The sequence below is a fragment of the Dama dama genome, chromosome X (genome assembly GCF_033118175.1).
Source record: "Dama dama isolate Ldn47 chromosome X, ASM3311817v1, whole genome shotgun sequence".
Lineage (NCBI taxonomy): Eukaryota > Metazoa > Chordata > Mammalia > Artiodactyla > Cervidae > Dama > Dama dama.
In genome coordinates, this window is record NC_083714.1 from 52,520,294 (window position 1) to 52,543,913 (window position 23,620).

Sequence of the window (23,620 nt, forward strand, 5' to 3'; positions counted from 1 at the left end):
AGATGGATCTTTGTTGGCAAGGTAATGGCTCTGCTTTTTAATATGCTGTCTAGGCTGGTCATAACTTTCCTCCCAAGGAGCAAGTGTCTTTTGATTTCATGACTGCAATCACCATCTGCAGTGATTTTGGAGCCCCAAAATAAAGTCAGCCACTGTTTCCACTGTTTGCCCATCTATTTGCCATGAAGTGATGGGACCAGATGCCATGATCTTAGTTTTCTGGATGTTGAGCTTTAAGCCAACTTTTTCACTCTGCTCTTTCGCTTTCATCAAGAGGCTCTTTAGTTCTTCTTCACTTTCTGCCATAAGGGTGGTGTCATCTGCATATCTGAGGTTATTGATATTTCTCCTGGCAATCTTGATTCCAGCTTGTGCTTCTTCCAGCCCAGCGTTTCTCATGATGTACTCTGCATATAAGTTAAATAAGCAGCGTAACAATATACAGCCTTGACATACTCATTTTCCTATTTGGAACCAGTCTGTTGTTCCATGTCCAGTTCTGACTGTTGCTTCCTGACCTGCATACAGGTTTCTCAAGAGGCAGGTCAGGTGGTCTGGTATTCCCATCTCTTTCAGCATTTTCCTCAGTTTATTGTGAGCCACACAGTCAAAGGCTTTGGCGTAGTCAATAAAGCAGAAATAGATGTTTTTCTGGAACTCTCTTGTTTTTTTGATGGTCCAGCAGATGTTGGCAATTTGATCTCTGCTTCCTCTGCCTTTTCTAAAACCAGCTTGAACATATGGAAGTTCATGGTTCACGTATTGCTGAAGCCTGGCTTGGAGAAATTTTGAGCATTACTTTACTAGCGTGTGAGATGAGGGCAATTGTGCGGTAGTTTGAACATTCTTCGGGATTGCCTTTCTTTGGGATTGGAATGAAAACTGACCTTTTCCAGTCCTGTGGCCACTGCTGAGTTTTCCAAATTTACTGGCATGTTGTGTGCAGCACTTTCACAGCATCATCTTCCAGGATTTGAAACAGCTCTATTGGAATTCCATCACCTCCACTAGCTTTGCTCATAGTGATGCTTCCTAAGGCCCACTTGATTTCACATTCCAGGATTTCTGGCTCTAGGTGAATGATAACACCGTCATGATTATCTGGGTCATGAAGATCTTTTTTGTACAGTTCTTCTGTGTATTCATGCCACCTCTTAATATCTTCTGCTTCTGTTAGGTCCATACCATTTCTGGCCTTTATTGTGCCCATCTTTGCATGAAATGTTCCCTGGGTATCTCTAATTTTATTGAAGAGATCTCTAGACTTTCCCATTCTATTGTTTTCCTCTATTTCTTTGCATTGATCACTGAGGAAGGCTTTCTTATCTCTCCTTGCTCTTCTTTGGAACTCTGCATTCAAATGGGTATATCTTTCCTTTTCTCCTTTGCTTTTCACTTCTCTTCTTTACACAGCTATTTGTAAGGCCTCCTCAGACAGCCATTTTGCTCTTTTGCATTTCTTTTTCTTGTGGATGGTCTTGATCCCTGTAACTTTTTCAAAAACAGGACCAGGAAACACTTTCCAACTCATTCTATGAGGCCAGTATTTCCATGATGCCAAAAACAGACAAATATTTCCCAAGAAAGAAAGCAACAGACCAATATCCCCTATGAAGATAGAAGAAAAAGTCCTCAACAAAAAAACTATCAGTCCAAATTCAGCAACATATAGAAAACATTATACACTTACAACCACGTGAGATTTATTTCAGGAATACAAAGTTTGTTAATTTTGCTTAAAAATTAACTCAGAAAGGATCATAGAACTAAATGTAAGGGCTAAAACTATAGTCTTTAAAAGAAAACAGTAGAAATCTTTGTGACCTCAGGTTTGGTACTAGTTTATTAGTTCTGACTCCTGAGCACAAGCAATAAAGAAAAAAATAGATAAATTATAATAAAATCATCAAGATTAAATTATGTTTTAGTTTCAAAGGACATCATTAAGAAATTGAAAACATAACCCACAGGAAGAAAGAAAATATGTGCAAAACGTATCTTATAAGGAGCTGATACCCAGAATATATAAAGAACTCGAACTTCCCTGGCAATCCAGTGATTAATACTCACTCTTCCACTGCAGGGAGCCTAGGTTGATCCCTAGTAGGGGAACTAAGATCTCACATGCTTCAGAGCACAGCTCCTTGCAAAAAGAACTCTTAAAATTGAACAATAAAAAGACAACATAATTGTAAAATCAGCAAATACATGGATTAACATTTTTCCAGAGAAGATGTACAAATGGCCAATTAGCACATGAAAAGATGCTCAATATCATTAATTATTTGGTAAGTGCAAATCAGAACAGTGAGGTATGATGTAATACCCATCGGGGAAGTTCCCTAATACCCACTAGGATGGTTATGATAAAAAAAAAAAAAGTGCAATAACTAGTGTTGGCGAGGATGTGGAGAAGCTAGTAACTTTATAAATTGCTGGTGGGAATGTGAAATGATACAGCCATTTTGGTAAAATTTGGTAGTTCCTCAAAAAGTTAAAGACTGAGTTATATGACACAGCAATTTCATTAGGTATATATCTTAGAGAATTGAAGCCTATATCCAAACAAAAATTTGTACACATATATTCATAATTGCAGCATTCATAACCAAAAAGTGGGAACAACTCAAATGTCTATCAACCAATGTATGGTTGCACATAATGTAATATGTCCCTACGATGGATTATTATTCAGCTATAAAAAGGAATAAATGCTACAAGATGGATTGAACCTTTAAAACATTATGCTGTGAAAGAAATAAGACACAAGGACTATACTATATCATTACATTTATATGAATTTTCAAAAATAACTAAATCCATAAAGACAGAAAAATAGATTAGTGACTGCCAGAGACCAAGGGGAAGGTGGAATTAAGGATTTCTGCTAATGGGCATGAAGTTTCTTTGAGGGGTGATGAAAAGTTTCTGGAACTAGATCCTGATGATATTTGTATAACTTTGTGAATATGATTTTTAAAAACTGGTGAATTGTCATTTTTGAACAGTGAATCTTTGGGGTGGGGAATGGGATGGAGGTTCAAGAGGGAGGGGACATATGTATACCTAAGGCTGATTCATGTTGAGGTATGGCAAAAACCAACACAACATTGTAAAGCAATTATCCTCCAATTAAAAATAAACAACAAAAAAGGTGAATCTTATCACATGTGAATTATATCTCACAAATGATGTTATTTTAAAATTAAATAGTAAAAATTACTCTTTGAAAAAGAATTTAAAAGGTAACAATCAGTGAGATACTTTTTAAAATAAGAGTTTTACTTTCTCCTACAGGAACAATAATGTTTTGAAGGAGAAACACTGTTTCTTCTAATATAATTTGTGGTACAAACTGCAAGAGAAAATCAAGGACCAGCAAAATGTTTCTTCTCATTCTTTTTTTTTTTTTTTGGTCAGTTTCCTCCTTCCTTCCTTTCATCTTCCCTCTGATCCTCCCTCTCTTTTCTTTCTTCAAAAGAGACAAATTTTCCATATATCCATAACATACACCTAGTATATGCTTGAGCTGTGAATCTACTTTTTAGTTCACAGAAATCTCTTTAAAAAAAAAAGAAGAGGGTATATTTTAATAAAAAAGCACATAAGAATATAAAGTGATACTTACTTATGGTATTTAAGTCCCAATATGTTAATATCAGATTTAATTATACCGTATGCATTTTGAGCCTCCACTTGAATAATGTAAATATCTGGTGGTGTTAATCTTGAATAAAAAGAGCATGAAGAACCATTTTTACTTGTAGAATTACAAGTATCATTTTCATGTAAATAACACCTTTGAAGGAAAAAATGATTCAGCATTAGTTTAGTACAGCAGTTTAGAAACATAAGCATATTTAATATATTAAGCATGTATTTGGTAGCTTCCTTCTGGGTCTCTCTTGAGAACTATATAGTCCAGAAATTGATGTTTATCTCTCCAGATTCCTTCCTTAGCTTCAAGGAGAGAGAAAAGTTACCATGGAGACCTCCCTGGGAATCCTGTAAGTCCATCAAAAGTTACAGTCATATAACATATTTCCTATTGGTAAAAAATAATGAATAGGCTCTTGAAAATCTCAGAGTCTAACCTTGAGAACTTATTCTTAAAGGAAAAAAATAGTCTGAGACAAGTGCTCGGGCCTGGTGCACTGGGAAGACCCAGAGGAATCGGGTGGAGAGGGAGGTGGGAGGGGGGATCAGGATGGGGAATATGTGTAACTCTATGGCTGATTTATATCAATGTATGACAAAACCCACTGAAATGTTGTGAAGTAATTAGCCTCCAACTAATAAAAAAAAAATTAACACACATAGAAAAAAGAAAAAGAATTTGTTAAATAAATTACAGTAGATACATAAATAGAATTTAAAATGATAGTTTTTACTACAACTATATTTAATGATATGGAAAGATGCCTGGTACTCTATTAATGGTGAAAAAAGCAAGATGCATATTATATAAATAATGACTACATTAATATGAACTTACATATTTACATAACTCTTCTTAAAGGTGTCTAGAAATGCCTTCATTAAAATGTTATACATGTAAATCCCTGGCTGATTCATATCAATGTATGACAAAACCCACTGAAATGTTGTGAAGTAATTAGCCTCCAACTAATAAAAAAAAAAAACTCCCTAAAAAAAAAAAAAAAAGAATGAATCCGGAAGTTCCAAATATTAGGGTCCTTGGTGGCTCCGAAGGCACTAAGGATCAGGCAAATATTGTGAACTATCATTGCACAGAACTTCTGGGTGGAAAGAACCCAGAAGACGGGTGTCCCGGTTATTTGAGGTCTTGGTGACTTGGGTTCTGTATAATCGAGGTTTAAGCCCTGACATCCTATTAAAACCAGATTTGTGTTAAAAAATGGGTCTTAAAGACATCCATTTCAATGTTTTCTTCTGAAAAATTGACCAAATTGTTGTGCCTCCTCTTCTTCTGGGTGTCACTGGCTGAGCACTGGGCTTTGGATAGGAGTCTGTGTTCTATAGGATCTGCAAAGCAAACTGGGCCAACCAGAAGAGAAAAATGGGAGGGTCTTCACTGGCCACAAGGCTCTTCCCTCATGGGCTCTCAAACCCCTTTGTGGCTGCTTGGGAAGGCAGGTCCTCCAATGGATGTCTCGGTGAATAAATGACTGTCCCTAAAGAAGCCATTGTAACTCAGGATGAGGGAAGGCTCCTCCGAGGATGGGAGACTGAAAAAAAAAAGAAAAAAAAATGTTAAACATTGTTACCTTTGGTGGTGGGATTTTGGGTGATTTTTTATATTCTTCATATTTTTCAGATTGATTTTTTTTGCCACTGGTGTACACTGTTTTCAGAAAACTCATTACAATTAGTTTCTTAGATAGATAACTTAAACCTTATCAAGCTATAACTTAATGAAAACAACTACACATATTGTAGGAATCAAGGAGGTGGCTATTGCTATAGTCCTCTAGGGACTATGTGGGAGATGAAACAGGCTGAGACCAGAAGAGGGGGCCCACTTTGTAAGGACTTGTAAAGGCAGGGGTGAGGGAGCAGAGCCTGAACATACAGAAATAGAGAATCATGGAATTTTGAAAGCAGAAAGGATCTCAGGGTTTTCCATGGTTATCATAGAGTACAAAAATGGCCAACAGGGTAATGTAGTGTAATGGTTATACAAGCATCCTCCCCTCCTTCTTAGCTTTAGATCCTACCAGTATGGTTGCAAATAACCAAGATATCACCCCAGCCACTGGATGCAAATAATGGTTATCTAGAAGCTATAATTGAGAAAACATATTACTTACTGTCTAAGCAACTTGAGTCAGGAGTTAAAGTGGGAACCTCTGCCTCCTCCCCTTACTCTCCCTGATGGCAAAAAAGCTCCCATACTCACAAAGTTCTCCTGACTGTGTAGATATAAAATAGCTTCTTTCTCTGGACTCCAGGTGCAAGTAAAATTTTTCCTATAGTAGAAGACACAAGAAATGTTCTCAGGCTTAGTTGGCAGGTCCAGAAAACTACACAAACACAGTAAATTTAGTGCATGATAAATACTGCCAGCATTGAAGAATTTGATGAAAACAGATTAATCAAAAGCTGAACTTCTTGGTAAGTTACTAGCTATAACAGGTTCTCCTTATCAGGGCCATGGAAGGAATCTAACTCCATCTCTGCAGTTAGTCCCTTTAAACAGCTAGATTTCTACTTAGAAAACACTTCTTTTATTTTTATTCAAGGAAGTTCCTACCAGATAAGAAGTAAAAAGTCCATCACTTGTAGCAAGTAAAATATTGGAGCAGGGGAGTAAAGGTAAGATGGAGCAAAGAACTCAGATATCAGCCTTCTTGGGTGCAACAGTACAAATATGCATGAGTCTAAAGTACCAAGGTCATTTGGGCTGGTGGCCTATTTCACCAGGCATAGTAAGTCTAGTCGGAGCCTCGTGTACCACTTAAGCACCAACTCCAAGATGATATGCAAGTCCTAGCACTGCAGAGGGTGGGTTGGGGAAGATCTTCACGTAAGCTCTGAACAGGTGAGAGTAGCAAGCAGGGATTCAGAAGTCCCCAGTATCTCAGGGTGAGGAACTGGGGGTGGGTATAGATGTGTGGGGTTGGTCCAGGCCTGGGATTCAGAAGAGATCAGGCACGTTCAGGGTGTTATGGCTGTAGATCAGGCCTGGGATTCAGATGAAGAGGCTTCTGTGCACAGGGGGATGTCAAGACCACAGGCAAACAGCTGGGGCATGAACTTCAGGAGTGGGTTTGGCAATGATACCCCAAAGCCCACGCAAAGTTGGCTGCCCAGCAGCAGATAACAGAGAAGGGATAAGACCCCAGCAGACCGCCCAGAGGAAAACAGAGGGAAACAAAGACGTGCTCACACAGGTTTAGGAGACAAGGACTCTGAAGTTACGTAAACCCTCTCATATACCTAGACACCACCCCAGGCAGGAGTAGGGGGACAGGCAGAAGCTCTGGAACTGCACACAGTTACCCCAGAGAGACTGAATCAGCTGAAAAACACTATAAATCAGGAGAAACTGAGACAATGCTTACAAATATAAGTGCTGCCCATATTGTTCCCTTCCTCAGGCTTGCCTGGCTTTCCAGGCGAGCAGGGACTTTTTGAATACTGATTAGCTTAATCATAGAAAATAAGGATGCTATAAAATATGTCTGCATATCTGACTAATGTATACATTTCAACTCTTCCAGAGGTAACACCTTCTAATAGGAAGTCAGTAATAAACGGTTTCAGAATGGGTTGTATTCACTGCTTAGATTTGGGACTTTTAGGATTTGTATATTCATTCATGGGCTTCCCTGGTGGTTCAGATGGTTATGAATCTGCCTGCAATGTGGGAGACTGTGGTCTAAGAAATGAGAATTGTCCACATAGGTAAAGCGGCCCCTGGAAGTGCCAAACAAGAGTGAAGGAGAGCAAGGGGCCTTCATGTCATGTCCACATTTCCAGCTTTTTCCTGAGAAGCTTTCCTCTGAGTCCTGCAGATGAGCCTGATCCTGACAACAATTGCCAAGGTCCAGCCCCAGCAGGACCAGGAATACCCAAGGGATGAGTGGCGTCGGCGAGGAAGAAGACAGACAGACACACAGACACAGACGGTTGCATAGAAGAGGTAGCTTTTAAAAAAATTTTTTTTTAGGACAGCTCAGTTTTTATAGAATGAATATTACCTCACCCTTAAGTCACCACATATTACATCAGATATTGGTTTGTGCTTCCGTCAATATTTTTCCCATGTTTTTCCCCTATGCATTCATCTAGAACGTTTCTGGTTACAGGGTTTATACTTAAATGTCCCGTACATAGTCTTCTTGCCTCAATGGCCTAACATTCTCACTCTAACAAAAACAATGTTCCACAAACCTCAGGTATAGTGTAAATTCTTTGGACAATAAAACAACACATGGGAAGGGTCACAGTAACATGTTTGACATTTCTGAGAACAGTACCACGAGAAAAACCTGATATTTTTCTTTACCTGAAACCACAAAATCTCAGTTTACAATGATTAACTATTAAACAGCAAAAACACCTCTAAAGCAGCAAAACATCTCTATTAATAGTGAGATAATGGCAGTGAAGCTGGTTAATATAAATCTTCTATTAAAATCCTATATACCCCATTTTCTAATTTTACAAAAATACCTATAATATCCCGTGTTGTTTAAAGAAAGGGAAACAATGAACAAATAGCAGCAAGGAAATAGCAATGATGAAAACCCTTTCAACCAAGGGGCAAGTAAACTAAAGCAGTATATCTACTTTTTTTTTTTTTAATGTAGATTCCATCTTTCTTTTTTCCATTTATTTCTATTAGCTGGAGGCCAACCACCCCACAACATTTTAGTGGTTTTCATCACACATTGACGTGAATCAGCCATGGATTAACATCAACCAAGGAGCAAGTAAACTAAAGCAGTGTATCTACTTCTAAATCTAAATACCTCTACACTTTTCTATTCTAGAACATTATAATCTTTTAAGCAATCAGCCAGACGATACCAGTGGCCTTTTCTTCTTTGACTTAATGTTTATGGTCGTGTCCTGAGCCAGAGCAATCATGAGCATTTCCAAAAAGGCTTGGATTTTTCCAGTGAGGCCTTATTACTATACATTATTCTTTCTAAAAATTAATAGAAAGCCCAACAACAGTAAGACAGAAGGAAGAAAGGGACATACTGGGCCCCTGGGACAACCTCGAGGGGAAGAGCTGCCTTGCAGGTTCCTTTCTCGTCCCGGCGGCTCTGGAGGGGACATATTGGGCCCCCGGGGCAGCCCCATGTGAGGAAGAGCTGCCTTGCAGGTTCCTCTCTCGTCCCATGACCTTGTCACGGACTGGGCCCATCCCGGCGGCTCCGGACAAACAATTAAGTCAATGACTTTCTATCTGTGCTACTTGCATGCTGAAAACCATGAAAAAGCTGGTGATCTCCAAGTCCAACTGCTTAAAGGACCAAAGTTCACTGACCTGAACCAAAGAATACTACATGTTAAGTGGAGATCAGAAGGTAAACCGATTAGCCCAGTAATTCCTCAGAGAGCCCATATAGCTTGAAAACCCTCCCTCAGGAATCCTCAGGACAGCAAGCAGAATATTAACAGATACACACTTCACAACTGTCAGTGGGACAGGCAAAATTCTACAAGAGGGTGAGCCAAGGGTTAGCCAACAATGTCCCCAGGGGAATGGCTTTCACACTGACTGACTCACTCTCTGGCTCAGAGATTTTGGCTGTATGTGTTTGTATGTACATGTGGGTCTGTCTTCAGTCCTCTGGCCAAGTTCCTTACAAATAGTCATCCAAAACTAGCCTGCCCTCCACCTCCATTTTGCTCATACCAGCACATGAACTCTCAGCAGGATTTCAAAGTTGATCATTGGCTGGAAAACAAAGAAATAAGATGCCTTTCCCTGTCTCCTCAGAATAGTCTTTAGTTTTGTACTATTCTCATTATGGCCCCCTACGGTCACATTTGATTTCCACCTTCATTCTCAGTCTGTCTTGCACAGGCTGATTCCAAAGACAGCCACCAAAAAAACCAGTGTAGAAACAGATGGGCAGAGGAGCCTCGGACACGACTGAGGTGACTTAACATAGCACAGCACAGGAATAGATCCTTGTGAATCTAAATATATCCCCATCGAACCATGGTGAACTCTGGTCTTTACTATTCTTCCTTGAATATCCCTCTTTAGCTCTTTCAGAAGCTTTGATTAATATCAATAAAAACCGTAAGTCAGAGGGGAATCCAACCTCTGGTTACCAGAACCATCAGTGTCATCAGAAATCAGAAGAGGAAGTAGTTGTAAAAATGATTTTCCTCTTCCCCTGAGCTTTTTTGAAGGAGCTACATTTGTTTTACTCTCCCTGTTTGGTACATGGCAGGACAGAGATATTCTTGTCGAGGCCACTTGATATTGGTATAGAGAAGGAAGAAATTCTGTTTCCTTTTCCTAGGTTCTCCAGCCAGCACCCTGTAAAATCAGACTGACAAAAGACAGGTTAATAAGAGAAAACATTATATTAATGCATGCAGTGAAATTACACAGGCAAAAACTCAATAAAGAGTAACTTAAAGAGGTGGTGAGAACTTGGGCTGAAACAGCATCTTAAGACAAAACCAATAAATCTGTAGAGAACTGACAGGGCAAAGGAAAACGAACTTAGGCTTTCAAGGGTGGCAAACTGTGAAAAGGTAAATGTATGTGAGACACTAATGGAGTAGGGTTTACATGTGCAGATCCATCCTGGCACTGATTTTCTGTCTTCCTCATGGTCATCAAACTCCTCCAGGAGAGGAGATGTATAGCAGTCCTCACTTTTCAGAAGTGTCTTCTTTTAAACAAATAAAAGAAGTTCCACAAAGACTTTGCTTCTGCATCTCTTGATTCTCATTTGACTCTGAATCAAAATAAATCCTTATGCCAAAGTGGTATATTTGGGGTTGGCATAGTCTGATCCCCTATGTTGGTGTTACAGAAGAGATTTATGATAAATAAAATGAATGCCCAGGAACATTTCCAGTGCTCATCCGTATTTCCCCTTCCCGGACATACGGGAAGATTTTATTTCCTTGCTTCCTTGGGCATAGCAACATGACTTCTTTGGCCCCTGACATGAGAGGAGACTAAAGCACTGGTACATTATTATCCTTTCTCTCCTCCCTCTGCCCTGCACACCCTGCAAATCCATGTTGAGATGATGAGTCTTAGGCTGGTACAGCCTCCATCAGTCTAGGTCCCTACTTACCGGTGATGGACATACAGACTTTGTTGTCTTAAGCACTAAGATTTTAGGCTTGTTTATTTTCACGGCATAAACAACTTTCCCTGCCTCATGTGAAAAATGGCTTGCCTGAAAATCCAAGATTTTAGGACTTGGGGGAGGAATTCATTTAAGAGTAATCTTCCCTCTTCTTCTCTTTGTCCTATGTCCTTTTTCTCTATGTCCTCATGACATTCTAACTCTGCATATGATCTCAGGGCATTGTAGATTTGTTTTATCACAAATGAGGGTGTCAAGGGGAACTGGAATAAAAAGGAAAACCAGATCAGCAAACAGTTTCATTTTTGCTTTCTTTCTTTACTTAAGAGTTATTACTTACAGCCTCAGTTATCTGGTGTGGATCCCACATATCTGAACTGCCCTAACTTATGTAACTGCAAGTGAGTAGCAAGGCTTATACATCTGTTGTCCTGCCTATTTGTTGGCACCTAGTGTGCCTATTTTAAGTCTTATTCAACTTACCTCTAATTAGAATATAAACTCTTCATCAAAAGACTGTCACAAACATTATATAATTGTGATAGAGCAATGAAGGGCATTTTACCTCTGTTCTATTTTTCAAAAAACCCCAAGAATACTCACAGTACTCTTCAAGACTGCCACAGTCATGAGAAAAAAGGGAAGACTAAAGAGCTGTCATCCACCAGAAGAGACTAAGGAGACATGACAATTCAGTGCAATATGCTACCCTGAATTGGATCCCAGAATAGAAAGAGAACATTAAGGAAAAACTGGTGAAATCAAATAAAGTCTGGAATGTACTTAATAATCATGTGTTAATATCAGTTTCTTTGTTTCAGCAAGCATACGATGCTATTAGAAAATATTAGCAATAAGGGAAACTGGATGAAGGGTATATAAGAATTCTCTGTACTATCTTCACAATTTTTGTGTACATTTAAAACTACAACAGAAAAAAAAAAAAACTACAACAGAATGTTTATTTTTTACACATGGACAACTGAAGGCTACATTTGCCCCTCACACACATGAATCCTTCCACTTGTTAAGAAAAAGCATATAAACATGTTGCTACATTTCTAGAAATAACTATTTCCTCTATTTTTAGAAATAAGCAGAAATATTCAGAATTTTCCTCTAAGAAGGACCAGGAGAATGTTCTGCTCTTGCTTATCAGCGAATTTCCTACATGCAAAAAGAACATTTTTCAAAATTAAAAAGATCTTCTCAATCTCCCTTCTTCCCCTCTATGTCCATATATCTTTGGTGTCTTTGCAAAGATACATTTTGTTGTGAGCAATGCCTTGAAATAAAAGAAGGGCAAGGCTGAGACCGAGGGAAAAATTGTCTAGAAGGGAAGTAGTGTGGAAACTGGAGTCAGTTATACAGCAAATGGTATTAATGAAAGGTAGTAAGAGAAGACTGAGATACAAGACCGAGATACAAGTTGAGGGGAACGGTGTCATGATGCTTATAAGCAGAACTTTAAATTGGACAATTGGAAGCAATTGGGGATTTCTGAGATGGCTGAAAGGGACAGAGACACACAGCCTTACCTGCCTGTATTGTCTACAAAGCTCTGGAGTGTCCACAAGTATAAGCCCACGGACCTGCAAGGTGGGCCAGGCATGCCAGAGGTCTAGGAGACATTCTCATTATCTCTGGATCACAACTGCTTTCTGGGTGACCTCTGATTATGATAAGTTATGGCCTGAATTGTGTCCCTCCCCACAAATCTCATATGTTGAAGCCCTACCCTCTCTCTGCTCTGCATTTGGAAACAGGGCATATAAGGACGTATTAACTAAAATGGGGCCATTACAGGGTGTCCTAATTCAATCTGACTGGTGTCCTTATAAGAGGACATTAAGATACACAGAGGGATGACCACGTGAAGAGGCAGCAAGATGATGGTCATCCACAAGTCAAGGAGAGAGGTGTCAGAGAAAATCAACTCTGCAGACAGCTTGACCTTGGACTTCCAGTCTCCAAAACTGTGAGAAAATAAACTTCTGTTGTTTAGGCTATCCAGTCTGTGGTATTTTCTTATGTAGCAGCCTGACCAGATGAATAATTATACTACATGCCTTTTCTACATTTCTAGTGTTCAGTCACCATTTCTTTTAATCTGGTCTTATCTTTTTTAACATAATATGTGATCTAAGTAATACATCTTAGATCTACAAGGTATTATATGGCCTTTAGGCCCATAGTTTTGAGTTGGACCATTGTAGAAACATGTTGATTCATTTCCCTTTATACCCTTGAAATTTATGGCAAATAGTGTGAAAACGTATATATGTTTTTATGTGTGTATCCTATAGGAACCAATGCACACTTAACACAGGAATCACCAAGATAATCACTTACTATTACTCTAAAACAGTGAATCTTGACTTTCAAAGGGCCATATCTCCCTTTGAAAATATGATAGATCATCTTGCCAAACTTGTACATGCATAAGTGTATATCAACAGGCACATAAAACCCCACACTAATTCAGGGAGTTCATAAATCCCCCATTGTTCATCCATGAATGCCCATGTCCAGGTGCCCCTTTGTTCTCAAGTTAACAACTCTTATCCAAAAAAGGCAAAAAGAATCACATAATCCATAAAAGGGCACAGGCTGACCTACCTGCCAGGCCAAATTTGCAAAGTAGAGGGAGCATCCACAGTGTCCAGGCCCACATTGTTCCCAAATAATACAGGGAGGCTGAAAAGAGAACAGAAAATATCGTCAGTCAAGAGTTAGTTTGCTTCCTGTCTCTCCTCAACAGTTCTGTTTCTAGTGACAAACAGATTCTGGGAATTTTGAGGAAAGGTATTTTGTTTTATATATTTTGTATTACATTCTATTTTGTTATATTTATTTGGTTAGCATCACATAGATCCCTCTGTGATTATTCCATTACCCCAGTCAATTATTTTGTCCAGTTAATTCTACTATATAATACAAAAAGTACACCAGCCAGCAAGAATACACTCCAGAAAGACAGTACTGTCCTCCAGTCTCTGCCTCAGTTCCTGACCACTCTAGGTAAACAAGGCATCTCGTCATTTCCCAAAAGCACCATGCAGCTTCACATTTCCATGCTTTGTCCATGTGGTTCCTTCTGTCTAGAATGTCCTTTCTTCCCTATTCCTGACAACGTGATCTATCTTTCCAGACTCAGCTCAAAGCTAGCCTTCTCCAAGCACCTTCCCTGAGCTCCCAGATGGACTCGGCCCGCCAGTCAGCCTTTGTGCCCCACCCGCCCTCCATGCCTTCCGTACTGTGCACGCAGCACCAGAATGGTGTTTAGTAGATTACCTGCTGGCTTCTGTACAAATAGGGAGCTTCTGAAGAGTGGAGCTTCTCTCTCTATGAAGCCTGAGTGTTGAAGGCAGTGCCTGGGACCTGGTAGACATTCACTATTGTTTGCAGAATAATTAGGATAAAAAGGCTGCTGGCGCCTCACATCATCCCAGATGAGATGGTGAGATAGTCTAAGGATTAAAGCAAATGTAAAGGCAATATCTCCCTTTCAGAAAGAAATAAATGATGCTACATTTTCAGCTGACATATCATTATGGGGGGAAAAGGAGAGTTTTCAGAAAAAATAAATCATTTTAGGAAAAGTTGAATGCAGCATTTCTGGATGAAAACCATAGGGATAACGTTTTCTCACACACAAACCAGTTGAAACACCTAACTGAAAGTGCCTAAGGCAAAATAAAGCAGAGTGAGAACTTGGATCCATAGTCATAGAAATACCACTATGAAACAACAAAAAAATGGTTACATAACAGCAATAGTTAATGCCTGTTACTCAAGAGCTGTGGCTAACCTCTCCAAAAACAACCATTTTGATTTAAATGAGTATAAAACTTAGGAAGTTTTTAAATTTTTCAATGAAGAATAAATGTTATTTGAAAATTAATTATAACAGCAATAGATTTTTTTTTGGCCTTGAATAGAATTTTTCTTTCTTTTTTTTTTTTTTTGCCTTGAAGCATGTGGGATCTTAGTCCTCTGACCAGAGATAGAAACCATGCCTTCTGCAATGGAAGCTCAGAGTCCTAACCACTGAAACACCAGGGAATTCCCAGTAATAGCACTTTTTAACATCCAACTATTCACAATGTTGTCTTAATTTTCTCCAGTTCTTAGCCAAAAAGCATGCCTTTACAAGTTCTAAAAGCATACTGGCAAGTGAGGGAGGCCCAGTCATGAAGAAACTATTCAAGACATGATGCTGACAGTCTCGATGATTGAATAAATAAGCAATTATAAATGCTAAAGCTCAAATTGTTATTCCAACACAGGCTTTTGCATTTTAAAATCTTATCAATATTAAATATTGAATATATTGAACTTAAATATTTTAATTAATTGTAATTATTGCTTTTTTGCTTTACAGTGAGAATACTCACTCATTATTTGTGAATTTTTAAAGCCTTAACAGAAAACAGCAGTACTAACAGTACTAAATTATACCCAGAGACAAAGCTGTAGAAGAAAAAAGGGTTGAGGACCACTGATCTACTTGCAGCAACAGAAGCACGGATAGTAATAGCAAATATCACCTGATAAGTGCTGTAATTACAATAGTGCGAGAAGAGCACAGAATGTCCAAAGAGAGGGAAGAGCTGATGACTGGGGAAGTCAATAAGCTTTGCTAGAATGACAATGCCCTAACACCTGTTTGTCCTCCAGGGCGTTTTCCACTTCTCACACACCAGAGAACTACCACTCATGACTGCTTATCAGTAGTAAAAGTAAACAAATGTGAGGTACCTCCCAGGAACTTAGAAATAAGTTCAACTGAGAGTTCAACTAGCAAAATGTGTGCACAGAAGTGATCCTAGTTAACTGTGGGAGTAAATCAAGAATGTATTTGTAAAATGGCATTTGAAAAACTTGAGTTCACTCCGAACTTCTTCCAAGGAAGCCTGGGTGTACACTCAAGAGAGTTAGATCTGGAAAATTAACACTGTCATTTAGTTGCAGGAATTTATTCAACTAAATGTATCCTAAATGGACAGAGACTATGGGAATAGAAAGGAGAGGTCACAGAAAAAAAAGTTGGCAGTGTTCATTGGTGGTCATTGGGCTTCCCTGATGGCTCAGGGGTAAAGAATCTGCCAGCAACACAGGAGATGCAGTTTCGACCCCTGGGTCAGGAAGATCCCCTGGAAGAGGAAATGGCAACCCACTCCACTCTTCCTGCCTGGAGAATCCCATGGACAGAGGAGCCTGGCAGGCTGAGTCCGTGGGGCCACAAAGAGTTGGACACAACTGAGTGACTCAATATCCATAGGAGGAAATTATGAAGTTTTCCATTGCTGCAGTGACATACAGTTGACCTTGAGCGATGCCAAAGATAGGAGCACAGGCTCTCCACACAGTCAGAAATCCACTCACATAACTTCTGTCCATACACCCAGTTCCTCCCCATCTGAGGTTCTACAACCTTGGATTCAACCAATCATGAACAGTGTAGTACGACAGTATTTACTATTGAAAACAAGACACACAGTTAAAATCCATGTTGTTCAAGGGTCAGCTGTACTCTATAACAGGACAATCATTAGACTTCACCACAGCCTTGATGAAAGATACCTCAAAACCCAAAATTTCCATGACTGCTCTGATTCTGTGAAGCCATTTCTGATTATTGATAATTTAGCAAAAGTCCCGATCCTGAACAAAGGATGTAAGTCTTCTAGTAATTAGAAAAGTCTACCCTCCTTTGTTTAAACCTACCAGTCTCATGAAGTCTTATATGCGGTAATCAGCCTCCCCAAATCTCAGCAATTCTGGGTGCAGCAAGACTGTGGGCTACAGAAAATTCACAAAGATTATCCTGAGCTCTTAAGGAGAACCATTAAACCATTACCTTCGTTGCCTGACTCTTCAGCGCTAACTTTTAAAATGCAGCAGCTTTGAATACCTGTCTCCACTAAGGAGGCACTTCCTAGGAAATACACACCTTCTCATTAGTGGTGCCTGATTTGAATACAACAGGAGCTCTGGAATTCTCAAACAACACTGTGAATATTCCATACTGAACCAAAAGACTCAGAACATAAAGTGATGCCACTTGAGTAATTTTTAGTGTCTTATCTTTAAAGTAGTAGCTACTGTTAGGAGTACAATGACTGGAAGTGAAACCAACCAATCATTGCTGGCTTCAGCAGTGGCTGGAGACAAGAAAACAAAGGAAGAGACTCTGCTCTTGCCAGCTGATGTGAAACTATCCCTTCCTCTCCATATTCAATCTCTTATCACCCAACCAGAAGCAATAGCATGGCTGTTTTCCGCTCTAGCAATCTCCCATTACACACACACAAACACCTCCACCACCCCACACGCAGGCTGTTCTTTGGAGCTTCAGTTCCCACTCAAGGCTGTGTCCTGGAGGCTGTTTTACCTGATTTCGCCTGCACACAAATATATCACTATATGACCCTGCTTTCATTCATTCATTCATACATTTCCTCAGTTAATGTGTGCTGATACCCATGCTGTGCCACAAACTGTGCAGAGCATGGGATTGAGTTTTTAAAGGATGGACAAAGAAGTAAATTCTAGGGATAGTAACATACTTTTAGGTTGAATTATACAAAAATGCTATTTTCATAAGTCTAAAACAGTCACATATTGACAATTTCAGCCTAGTAAACTAACCGTATCTTCTTTTTGGGTGAGGAAATGCTTATGTACCTTATCAAGAGGAGATTAAGAGCTGTCAGCATGGTGACTAATATGTTAATATTAGTTAATAATACTGTGCTGTATATTTGAAAGTTGCTATGGCAGTAGACCTTAAAAACTCTCATCAGAAGAGAAAAGTTTTGTAACCATGTATGGGCTTCCCTTGTGGCTCAGCTGGTAAAGAATCCACCTGCAATGTAGGAAACCGGGGTTCGATCCCTAGGTTGGGAAGATGCCCTGGAGAAGGGAACAGCTACCCACTCCAGTATTCTGGCCTGGAGAATTCCGTCCGTGGTGTGTCGAAGAGTCGGACACAACTGAGCAACTTTCACTTTCATGGCAGTAGACCTTAAAGGCTCTCATCACGAGAGAAAAGTTTTGTAACTATGTATGGTGGTATGTGTGCATGCTAAGTCGCTTCAGTCGTGGCCGACTCTTTGCGACCCTGTGGACTGGGGCCTGCCAGGCTCCTCTATCCATGGGGATTCTCCAGGCAAGAATATTGGGTTGCCGCACCCTCCTCCAGGGGATCTTCCCAACCTAGGGATCGAACCCACATCCCTTACATCTCCTGCACTGGCTGGCATGTTTTTTACCATTAGTGCCACCATACATGTTACTTTAAATAGACTTAATGTGGTGATCATGTCACACTGCATACAGATATTCAATCATTATGTTGTATACTTGAAACTAATAAGTTAATTATATCTCAATTACTTTTAAAAAGAGTTATCAGGAAACTGCATTCAGTTTCAGAGTATAAACCCATTTGAGGTTCACGCTGCTTTCACACAATGAATACTTTGAGACAGCTAGCAGGAGGATTGGCAAAAACACAAGTATGATGCGACATTACTACAAAGTCTACAAAGTCCTAATTGCATTACATAAGTTACACCTGTCCTTCCTAAAATCCCTGCAGAGTTGGTATTATTACCCCTGCTTTACAGATATGGAAGTTGTGGCTCACAGTATCACTTCATCAGTCCAAAACTCTCATAGTTTGTAAGTGACTTCAGTTTCATTTTCAGTTCAGTCACTCAGTCGTATGCGACTCTTTGCGACCCCGTGGCTGGATTCAAACTTACGCTTCTCTTATTCTAAAGCCTAGATTCTCTCCATCAAAATCAAGCAGAAGTTATTATTGGTTTACTCTCCCTCAGTCCTCCTGCCACAAAATGCCATTACACACAGGGATTTTCTTCTGAATCTCCTAGGTCTAATTTTCTACAGCCTCAAGTTCCCAGAAAGATAAACCTTTAACGTTCCTATGTTTTCCCCAGCCCCTGATCGCTGTCCTCCACCATCTCCCACCCTAGCACCAGCATTTTAAAAAAGATATACTGCCAGAAGATTAGATTCCTTGTCACCATCAATAACCAGTCTAACTACAGAGTAAGTCATGCAGCGAGTTCTGACCGATAACTTTATTGAAGAAAGCAGAAATAAACCCTCATATAATAGAAGAAGGGACCAGATCTGCAGGTGTTTGCGTTATCAGCTTCTGTGGCCTGATACTCACCTTCCTGTGTGGGGTGGTATCCCACAGAGGTTCTGCTGTTTAAAAAGATCCACATCAAAGGTGCCCTGTCTTCCACAGCACAAGTGAGAGCAAGGAGAGTGGTTTGTAATTTATCAACACAGTTATGCAAGTGTTTCCTCTCTGGTCCAAGGGCTTTTCCTTTGCTTTTAAGCCCAGCTCAAGCCAGGGTGGCACTTACCCACTTATGCTGGGAAATGGAGTGCATTATTGTAACTTTAAAAAAATCTGCTTCTGTGAGACCACTCAACTTTACAGAAAAAAGTGCTATCTGAAAGTGCCATAAACAACTACAAGGAATGACTAAATTTAAAATGTTCTATACAGGAAGTCCTTACAAATGCAGGTGGTAATGGGTGAAATGCTAAGAGTATGTTTAGTTTCAGAAATATATCATCATGCAATGATCTTTAAATGAAGAAAGAGATGGAGAGAAAATAATGGTAGCTAACTTGCAAAAAGAGATTTATAATTCCTAAGCATGTGTTGGGTTGGCCAAAAAGTTCATTTGGGTTTTTCATCCAGTGTTGCGGAAAAACCAACGTTGCGACCAACCCAATATTAAGTATACTAAACTGGGGGGCTGGAAGCCAGCTAAATTACTAATTAAGTGACTTAATATAATAATTAAATATATATGGAGACCTTACTACATGTCAGTCATAGTACTACAAACTTGAAATTATCTCAGTCTTCACAACAATTCTATGACATCAGTTATATTTTTCTCCTCATCTTATAGATGAGGATACAGAGGCCAGAAAAAGACACTTGTCCAAATCAAGTAGTAGAGCTAGGAACTGAACCAAGACAGCCTGACTCTCAGTAGCCTATAAATCAAAGGTTAAATCTGATGGTTTCTGGGATCACTTTAGGCATTATAATTTTATCTTTTTGTAACTGACAAAATCATAAAGTCTATGGAACTGTCTACTGAAAAAATGATGCAAAAGGAAAGAAACCTAAGCTTTAAAACAAGATATGCGCTCCAGCTGAATATGGTTTTTTATTTAGTAATTTTTTAAACTTCGTATTTATTCGTTTATGGCTGTGCTGGCTCTTTGCTGCTGCATGGGCGTTCTCCAGTTGTGACGAGAAGGGGCTAGTCCTTCTTGCAGGGTGCAGTCTTCTCACTGCAGTGGCTTCTCTTACTGCAGAGCAAAGGCACTTGGGCTTCAGTAGTTGAAGCATGCAGGCTAAGGAGTTGCAGCTTATGGGCTTCGTTGCTCTGAGGTATGTGGAATCTTTCTGGACCATGGATCAAACCCATGTCCCTTACATTGGCAGTGTTCCAACCACTGTGCCACCAGGGACGTCCCCATATATGTCTTAATTTAAATTTATTTCCCATCTTCCTTAGTCAATGTTCTACTAAGTAGGAAAGTTTAGCAGAAGTAAGGAGGAGAAAGTTTGTTTGTTTTTTTAACATAGTAAACTATGAGGTACTAAAAAAATACCATTATAATGTACTATCTAGGACAGGTACATTTTTGCATAAAAATAGCAGCTCTTTAATTTATTCAACAATTACTTAGTAAACTTATTATACATATAACACGTGACTAATGATGTTATACAATAAAATTCTGGCTCCATGGTTGATTGGATATATACTTTTCTCTCTGCTCTATCAGATAACTCCATGAAAATGACGGTAAAGGCAGAGGAAAGCTACAAAGTCACACAAAACAAAACAAATGGGAGAAGAGACAGCAAAACATGGCAATAAGAGAGGTCAAAAAGTTTTGGAGTATGAGAAGTGAGTCAAGCAGCAGCAGGATGAAGAAACATGAGAAAGTTGAAACCTAAAAACACCTAAAAGGGAGGCCACCAAGAAGCAAGATCTGCGCCATGAATCTCATAATTTCAGAAGATGAGATACTACGGGGGCACAATCTATCCTCATTCCCCATAGATTCATATTTGCAAATTCACCAACTCTCTAAAATTCACTGTGTCCCCAGAATCAGTCCTTGAGCTGTGCCATGGTCATTCACAGACATAAGCAGTGGCAAGAAGCATACATTCCATGCTGAGGTTGAATAAGTAACACTGCTCTTGTACTGTACAAACTTTCTTTTCATGATCTGTTCAGTGCCACAGTTTTCACATTTTTGCGTGCTTTTTGATGGTGATTTCGCCATTTAAAATGGCCCTCAAGCATAGTGCTGAAGAGCTGTCTAGTGGTCCTAAGGAGAAGCTCATGATGTGCTTGACAGGACATACGTGTGTTAGACAACCTTTGTTCAGGTGTGAGTTATACTGCTGTTGGCTGTGACTTCAAGGTTGATGCACCAACAATATACATTGAACAGCTGCTGCTGCTGCTGCTAAGTCACTTCAATCGTGTCCGAATCTGTGCGACCCCATTGACGGCAGCCCACCAGGCTCCGCCGTCCCTGGGATTCTCCAGGCAAGAACACGGGAGTGGGCGGCCATTTCCTTCTCCAATGCATGAAAGTGAAAAGTGAAAGGGAAGTCGCTCAGTCCTGTCCAACTCTTCGTGACCCCATGGACTGCAGCCTACCAGGCTCCTCTGCCCATGGGATTTTCCAGGCAAGAGTACTGGAGTGGGTTGCCATTGTCTTCTCCGATACATTGAACTAGGTGCCTTTAAATGGAAACACATATACAACAAGTTTATGTGCTGAGTATCTGACACGAATGTCGTGACCAGAGGTTCACAGGAACTCAACCCTGTGTTTCCACGAGGGAGAAGTGTTCAGTATTCACTAACTCCGAGTCCACAGTGCCTTTATAAAACATGATTACCACAAATAACACATGCAATAGAGAAGATAAATGTCAACTGAAGGAAGAAGGCAACTTGGACTTTTAGAGACCATTGAAGCTATGGCAGCAGGAGTTTACTGATAGGGGCTAAAGTCGATCTGAGCATATGACAGAAAGCATGGGACAGAGCACGATAGGAGACAGTGCTGGCTAGAATGGCAAATCAATACACTTGAAGAAAGTAACATTGAGGTTGGAGGAGGAGAGATGAAACCCATGCATTCCAGCCTTTCAACTCAACTCCACAAACATAAGTCAGTGTCAGATCTTATGCTTGAGCTTGTGGAAACAAAGTTGAGGAAAGCAGAGGTCTCAACTAGGAAAAACTCACAACTTAGGTAGGAAAACAGACTCATAAACAAAGGTGCTGTGTGCTGTGCTGTGCTAAGTCGCTTCAGTCGTGTTTGGCTCTGTGCGACCCTGTGGACTGGAGCCCACCAGGCTCCTCTGTCCATGTGATTCTCCAGGCAAGAATAAACAAGGCACTATAGAACAAAGTGGCAAGTGCTGTTAAATGTGTGTATAAAGTGCTACAGGAAACGGGAAAGAGGAGCCATTAATTGTGCCCTAAGGCAAATGGATCCCAGAAAGTAAGAGAAAGGAACATTTTAGCAGTACATTGAAAGTAAATGGAAAAATTATGAAAATAACATGTTTCTGGTAGAGATGTGTAATAGCCTGACATGGCAACTGGCTAAAGCCTTACTGATTCTTATCAATTCTGTTTTTCATTTCTTCAAAAAACAGTTCATGCCTTCATCAATCTTTTCTATTGGTTTTTTCTCTAGGGGGGCTCTATTTCATTTCCTGATTGATCTTTACTATTTCCTTCCTTCCACTGACTTCAGGCTTTGTTCTTCTTTTTCTAATTCCTATAGATAGTACGTTAGGTTGCTTGAGACTTTTCATGTCTCCTGAGGTTCCCTGCATTGCTAGAAGCTTCTCTTCTGGACCTGTTTTTTGCTGTGTCCCATAGATTTTGGGCTTCTCTGGTGACTCAGGTGGTCAAGAATCTGCCTGCAATGCAAGAGACCTGGGTTAGGTCCCTGGGTTGGGAAGATCCCTTCAGAAGTGAATGGTTACCCACTCCAGTATTCCTGCTTGGAGAGAGGAGGACAGAGGAGGCTGGTGGGCTACAGTCCATGTGGGGTTACAAAGAGTGGGATGTGACTGAGGGACTAACACATTTGCTTTCATAGATTTTGGAAAGTTGTATTTTTGTCTCGAAGTATTTTCTGATTTCCTTTTTTATTTCTTTGTTGTCTCACTGGTTTTTTAGTAGCTTATTGTTTACTCTCTCTGTGTTTGGTTTTTTTCCCCATTTTTCTTAATGTAGTTGTTTTCTAGTTTTATACTACTGTGGTCAGAAAATAATGCCTGAAATAATTTCTATGCTCTTAAATTTGTTGAAACTTGTGGCCTTGCATAGGATCTACCCTAGAGAATGTTCTATGTACACTTGAAAAGAATGTGCATTCTGCTGGTTTTGGATGGAATGTCCTATACATATCTATTCAGCACAACTGTTCTAATGTATCATTTACTACTACTGTGTCCTTATTTTCTGTCTGGATGATCTGTCCGCCAGTGTAAATGGGGGTGTTAGAGTCACCTATTATCAATGTCAACTTCTCCCTTTATGTCTGTTAATATATATTTAGATGCTCCTATATAAGGTGCACACACGTTAACAGATGTCATATCCTCTTATTGTATTGATCCTTTTATTATTATATAATGGCCTTGTCTTTTGTTACAGGCTTCGTTTTAAAGCCTATTTTGTTTTATATGAATATTGCTACCCCAGCTTTCTTACTATTTT

At 39.7% G+C, this 23,620-nt stretch overlaps 1 pseudogene; it reads right to left on the minus strand.

The window, feature by feature from the left end:
• Positions 1–13,458, minus strand: part of LOC133052393 (interleukin-31 receptor subunit alpha-like) — a 49,296-nt pseudogene extending 35,838 nt beyond the window's left edge.
• Positions 13,459–23,620: the final 10,162 nt, after the last annotated feature.